A 6,118-nucleotide genomic window follows, 5' to 3' on the forward strand; every position below is an offset into this window, starting at 1 on the left:
GACTATTGGTTGTTTAATAAGGGCTCTTGTGGTCGCACATAGGCATTGCAGGGCCTGGACCAATCAGTTTAAATGTAACCCCCTCCTTAGGAATGACCTATCACTCCAGCCTGACCTGTTCCCGCCAATGAATGAACCAATCATGTTTAGGAGTTGTTATTCAATTTTCCCGCGCCTCATGATGATTTGTTCTGATGTATACAAAACCCTCCGCCCTCCCCAAAAAGTGTACTTAAGCAATGCTCAGCCCCTGCTCGGGGCTCTGGGCTGCTTTCCCTTCTTGAGTGGGCACAGAGCCCCAGCATGCTGGTTCAATAAATCCCCCTTCTGCCAATTGCATGAGTGATCACTTGGTGGTCTCTTTCTCCGACGTTTCGCGGGACCCTTACATTTGGTGCGTTGGCCGGGAAAAGCGCATTGCCGGACAAGGAGACCTCCAACGGACTCCTTTAGGGGGTAAGTAAGGCGCCTCTTCCTCTTCTTCTTCCTCCTTCTCTTCTCCTCCTTGTTCTCCTTCTTGTTTTTCCTTTGCGATCGCTTAGAGCTTTTTGGTTTTTGGCTCGGTGGAGAGCGTAAGTTCTCAGAGCTTTTTGGTTCAGGTTTGGTCTTTGGCTTGGATTGGTTTGGTTGGGTTGGCAGCGTGGCCATCAGCGGAGAGTGTAAATTCTCCCTGGCAGTGGTGACAGACGTGTCCTAATCCACAGGCCACTCCTCTTAAGGGACGCCTTAGAGGATTGGGGGGGGGGGCGAAAGTGCCCCCAGTTGGTAGAGGGACAAGAGTGCCCTCGTTTGTACTCTGCTGCCAACCCATTTGGTTTCACTGGCAATTCTTTCTCTCAGATTGGATTCACAGTCTGTCTTTAATCTTTGCCTCTAAACTTGTGTTAACCGTTTACTGTTTGTCCTTGTCTCTGTGTCACGTTTGTATTGTCCCTGTCTCTGCCTGAGTAACTCCCAGTATGGGACAAAGCCATTCCACGCCTCTGTCCCTGAAGCCTTTCTTGGTCCCTGCCTCCACTCCGACCCCTTCCCCCAAGATCCTATCACTCAATCCTTCTGCTCCTCCCCCTTTTCCCTCCATTCTCCTTGAGTCACAAGATTGTAGATCTTGGGGTTGTGAACGAACGGGAGCTGCATGATGATCTTTGTGTGTCATTTCGTCTGTGTCTCTGTTAAGTGTGATGGCATTGTTTTACTTTGGACCGATGCAGAGTCCCAAATTCCAAACGGCCTTAGATGTGTGGAAGTAACTTTAGCTAAATTTTAACCTAATGCTTCTCCTGTGAGGGACCAAAAGTCAATAGAACCACCAGCTTTTCTGTTCTCACCTTTTACACCTCTCTTAGCTGTGTTTTAAAGAAATTTGATAAACTTTACCCCCCTTTGTTGAGCGAGATTAGGGAAGCAGTGTTTTCTTTTCTTCCCGTAGTTGGCTTGAGCACGCCCACTGCAGAGGGAAATGCCTGGGGTCTAAAAACTTTGATATCTCGCTTAAACTTTTCTCAAACTCGAAACAACTGCAAGCAGAAGATGAACTTTTTGGGAAGCTGACTACTGAAAAGTTAGGAGATGTGAGAAATGCCTAGTGCCTGGGGTCAGACCAAGCCAGAGGAACTAATCCTATAAGTAAAAGGTGGAACTAAGGGGCTCCCAGCAGCTGCCAAAGCCATTTTTCTTTGGGGAGTCTCCTCCTTCCTTACCTGCACTTTAGGGATTACCCCACCTCTGTTTGCTTAACTAAAACGTTGGTCTGGCTTATTGAAATGACATTAATTAGCAACAGTCTTGGAAATTTTTAAGGCTTGATTTTGGATATACATGATAAAACTTAATACTACTTTAGAAACTTCAGAACAAAGGAAGCAGCTTAATGATCCTGAGGGAATTTCCTCTGATGATGGCCTTTATATTATCAGAAAAAGATCCTATTTTCAGTTTTGCGTGAGCAAGTGTTTCTAATGTAAAAAGATATAAAGATATAAAATTTTGAAAATTACATCTTAAACCTCGAAATTATGACTTATAGCTAAAATGCCTTAGGCATGAGGTTTCTGCTCAGAATTCCAGTTTTCCCAGTTCCTTCCAGACCTCAGCCAGGACTTAAGCTGATATGCAAATAGAAGAAGCCTGGGGCTCAACAGAGGGCAGATTTCAGGCCCAAGGGAAAAAAAAAAAAGGTTAAAGTGTCTTTTTACCTGAACTCAAACTAGACCCCAACCCTAAAGTAAATTATATGGTATTTATTAATTACTGGCCAGTCATCTTTTTTAGGACTCTTGCTTTTTCTTAGATTCTGCATTTTTTTTGGAGTTCATGATTTTAATCCCACAGACGGGTTAATGTTTTCTGATCAGTTCTATTTCTGATCAACTGTGGAGATTTCAATGGAGATTTCACCTGAAAAAGCTACAAGGGTGTTACACTTGTGTTATGTGTTGTATGTCGGTATGTCTGTATGTGTGTATGTCCATATATCCTGCAGTGATATGACAATTGACAGATGAGGAGCGCTCATAAAAAAATTTAAAAATGGATCCAAATATCTTTGATTCACGTGATTCAAATGGTTCAATTTAAATTGGGTAAACAGATAAAATGATGGTGTCTATAAAATAATCTGCTTAAATTCAGAAATTTACAGATATTGTTTTAAAGTGTGAACAAAAGGAGGTTAACAGATGAAAAAAAAAAACTAGAAAGTTTTAGGTATGGATTTAATAGAGGGAAAATGTGTTTCTGGATAAGAGAGTCTATGTGATTAAGTAATTAAGAAGGTTTAAGTAAGTGATAAAAAAGGTTTGTGCAAGTTGGTTATGTGTGTAAGTTTTTGAGTAAATAATCTTAAAGAAATTAAAGATTATACAACTATGGTTAAACAACAGCTGTTATTTTTCAATATTGTAATGTTGTTACTTTAAAAGCTAACCTCGGTTAATATAAAAACATCAATGTAATTATGGTGCTATTAATGTGTTCATATCTTCCAGGTATACAAGTCTATAAGGTAGAAGCTTCAAAAGAACATTGTATCAAGCTGGTGTTCTAAAGTTGTATGGTAATTTTAGGCTTAAAAAAACAAAAAACATGTTGGAGATTTATTCATATCATTTGTGATCTACAACTGGACTTGTTATCAATAAGATATGCACAGTTCCATGTTACTTTCTACTCTTAGATACAATTTATATATTTTTAAGTTAATGAGAGCCTAATCTGTGTGAAGGTTTTATTGCAAAACACAAAAGTACATTACTACTTTTCTACAAGAGGTTAAAAGCTTTCAGCCTTTAATTCATGTTTTAGGTGTGATATTATATTGTGTTAGCTAATGTTCATGTAAACTTGAACAACAATTTATGTAAACTTTGTAAAATGATCAGCTTCAGAACTATAGTACTTGAGATTTATAAAGAGCCCTGCCTTACTTGAGATAAGGCTCTGTCCCATCTCACTACATGTGAAAGTGGCTATGAAAGAAATAAGCCAGATTTCAGTACAGTTAAAGTTGTGTCCAAAAGTAGGTTTTTGCCAAGATTACTAGGATCTCAAACAGGGAATTATGATGTATAACCCTGCCAGAATTCAAGGTAGCTATTATATAAGCTAAATATGTTTTTACCCTAGTTAGTTTTGTTTTGTAGTTTGCTTATAGATGGTTTAAGGATTGCCTGTTAATGTTTTAAAGAGGTATTGCTTTAAGAACACAACCTGGGTCAACATAAGATAAGGAGTTATCACCTACAGGATAGAGAGATAGACATTAAAGCCCAGTGCTCTTAATATAAGGCTGTTAACTTATTTGCTGGATGTTTAAGATCAAGTTTTTAAAATTAGTTAAATTAAAAGGGCCAAGAAAACCAATATTCGGCTCTTGCCCTCTAAGTCAGTCTGAATCAGGGAATAGGGGACTTCTCCAAAGGGCTCTGCAACTCTAGGCCACATAACCTCCTGAGCAGGGAGATTAATGAGACCAGTGGAGGACAGAAAGCCAATCGGTGCATTTGCTGTAAAGAGGAGGGTCATTAGAAAGGGGAGACATCCCTGACGCTTCCGAGGGAAGCCACATGGTCAAGCAAGGCCTGGACCCATCCTAAGGTAAATGGCACTAGCAGAACTGAGAAGCTGCTATGAAGTTCCCCGAGGACTTCCAGGGAAACTCAGCTGACTGTTGACAATAGATAAGAACAAAAGTCAGTTTGACTTGCTTCATCTTAAACACTTAGCAAAGATAGTTAAAGCCAAAGCACAGCTGTTCCTGGACATTTTAAATGATAATAATAGTTAAATGTAACTTCCAAAAATAAGTAAACTAGAGGCTACAAAAGAGATTCACAGACAGGAATGCCTGATAACTATTAAAAGGAACTGCCAGAGTAGTTTTTAGTTTAAGGCCCACAGATATTCCTAACCTACACAGGTAGGCTTGGTGTTTGCTAGTATGGTTATCCAGCCCTAAGTAGCAAAATTAAAGGTTTCTCTATTAGACATAGGTCATACTAGTAAAAAGGACATCTGTAAACCTAAATGTTAGTTTTTGTGTTTACATCCCTGACATTTCTGGCAAGGTGACAAATATCCTTAAAGATTTACATGCTTAGATAGAACCCATGTCCTCAGCAACTTTGTCATGGAAACAATATCTTAGCTCCTAGTTCTTGGTACTTCCTGATGGAAAACATTGTTAGTCTTTGTCTTTGCCATCATACTCATTGGCATATTCCTGTGCTATGGCATTTATTGCTGCATCAATATGGTTCCAGTACTAATGAATTGTTTTTTCTCTTATAGACCATCCATCACTCAAATGGCCCTCCAGACTATTACTTCTCAATCAGACTTCTATCATGGACCACTCGATAGACCCAATTTTTAAAGGGGGACTCCAAACTGCTTGCCCCACATCGTCCCTTTTCAGCCTGAAGAAGCCAGAAAGATCTTCTTCGCCCCCTTTCCTTATAGCAGTAAGGAGTTCCCAAATTAGAGGGGGGAATGAAGCCATGCTGAAAATAATTCCAGGGAATGCAAAACAACTCATGAAATGTAAAACCCTTCAATAATCATGATGCATTACTTTTAAGATTAAAAGTAGTCAGAAAAAGAAGTGGGGAATGTAAGGGTAAAAGAAATGGAAGTTAAAGCGTAAAAGTTAAAGGGTAAAAGACCGGGTGTTGTAAAAGTTTCTAAGCTGCAAGGTCTGAGTTAGCTGTTAAGACAATGCTTAGAACCGCCCAGTAAACATTTCCCCTGATTGTCTGGTTGTTTAATAACTGAAGGGGTCTGTGTGGTTGCACGCAGGCATTGCAGGGCCTGGACCAATCAGTTTAAATGTAACCCCCTCCTTAGGAATGACCTATCACTCCAGCCTGACCTGTTCCCGCCAATGAATGAACTAATCAGGTTTAGGAGTTGTTGTTCAATTTTCCCGCGCCTAATGATGATTTGTTCTGATGTATACAAAGCCCTCCGCCCTCCCCAAAAAGTGTACTTAAGAAGTGCTCAGCCCCTGCTCGGGGCTCTGGGCTGCTTTCCCTTCTTGAGTGGGCACGGAGCCCCAGCATGCTGGTTCAATAAACCCCCCCTTCTGCCAGTTGCATGAGTGGTCACTTGGTGGTCTCTTTCTCCGACGTTTCGCGGGACCCTTAACAGTATGTGGTGCTGAGGATTGAACCCGGGCCGCACACATGCCAGGTGAGCGCGCTACCGCTTGAGCCACATCCCCAGCTCCCCTTATGAATGTTATTTGTGCATTTAATTTACATTAAAAAATTTCATCCCAGGAAAAGATTGGCAATCTGGCTTATACAAAAACTGTGCCTTAATCTTGTTTTTTTTCTCCTATGTTGCCTTTAAGTAGTTGGAGCACAGGATATTCTTGAGCCTGACTTGTATCTCTTATCATTATTATAATCTCATCAACTTTAAGTGAATTCCCCACTGTCAATTGTATCCAGAGTTTCCTTTGGGGCCTTTTTCTTACACAAGGCATATTGATATTTAATGGAAGAGGCCATTTCCATCCCATTATTTAGGCTTCCATAAAGATCACTTTGCAAAGGCTATCAACAAAACACAAATTGGAGATTGGCTTTAGTTTCTGTTTTTCTTCTTCTTCTTCTTC

The sequence above is a fragment of the Marmota flaviventris genome, chromosome 1 (genome assembly GCF_047511675.1).
Source record: "Marmota flaviventris isolate mMarFla1 chromosome 1, mMarFla1.hap1, whole genome shotgun sequence".
NCBI classification, from domain to species: Eukaryota; Metazoa; Chordata; class Mammalia; order Rodentia; family Sciuridae; genus Marmota; species Marmota flaviventris.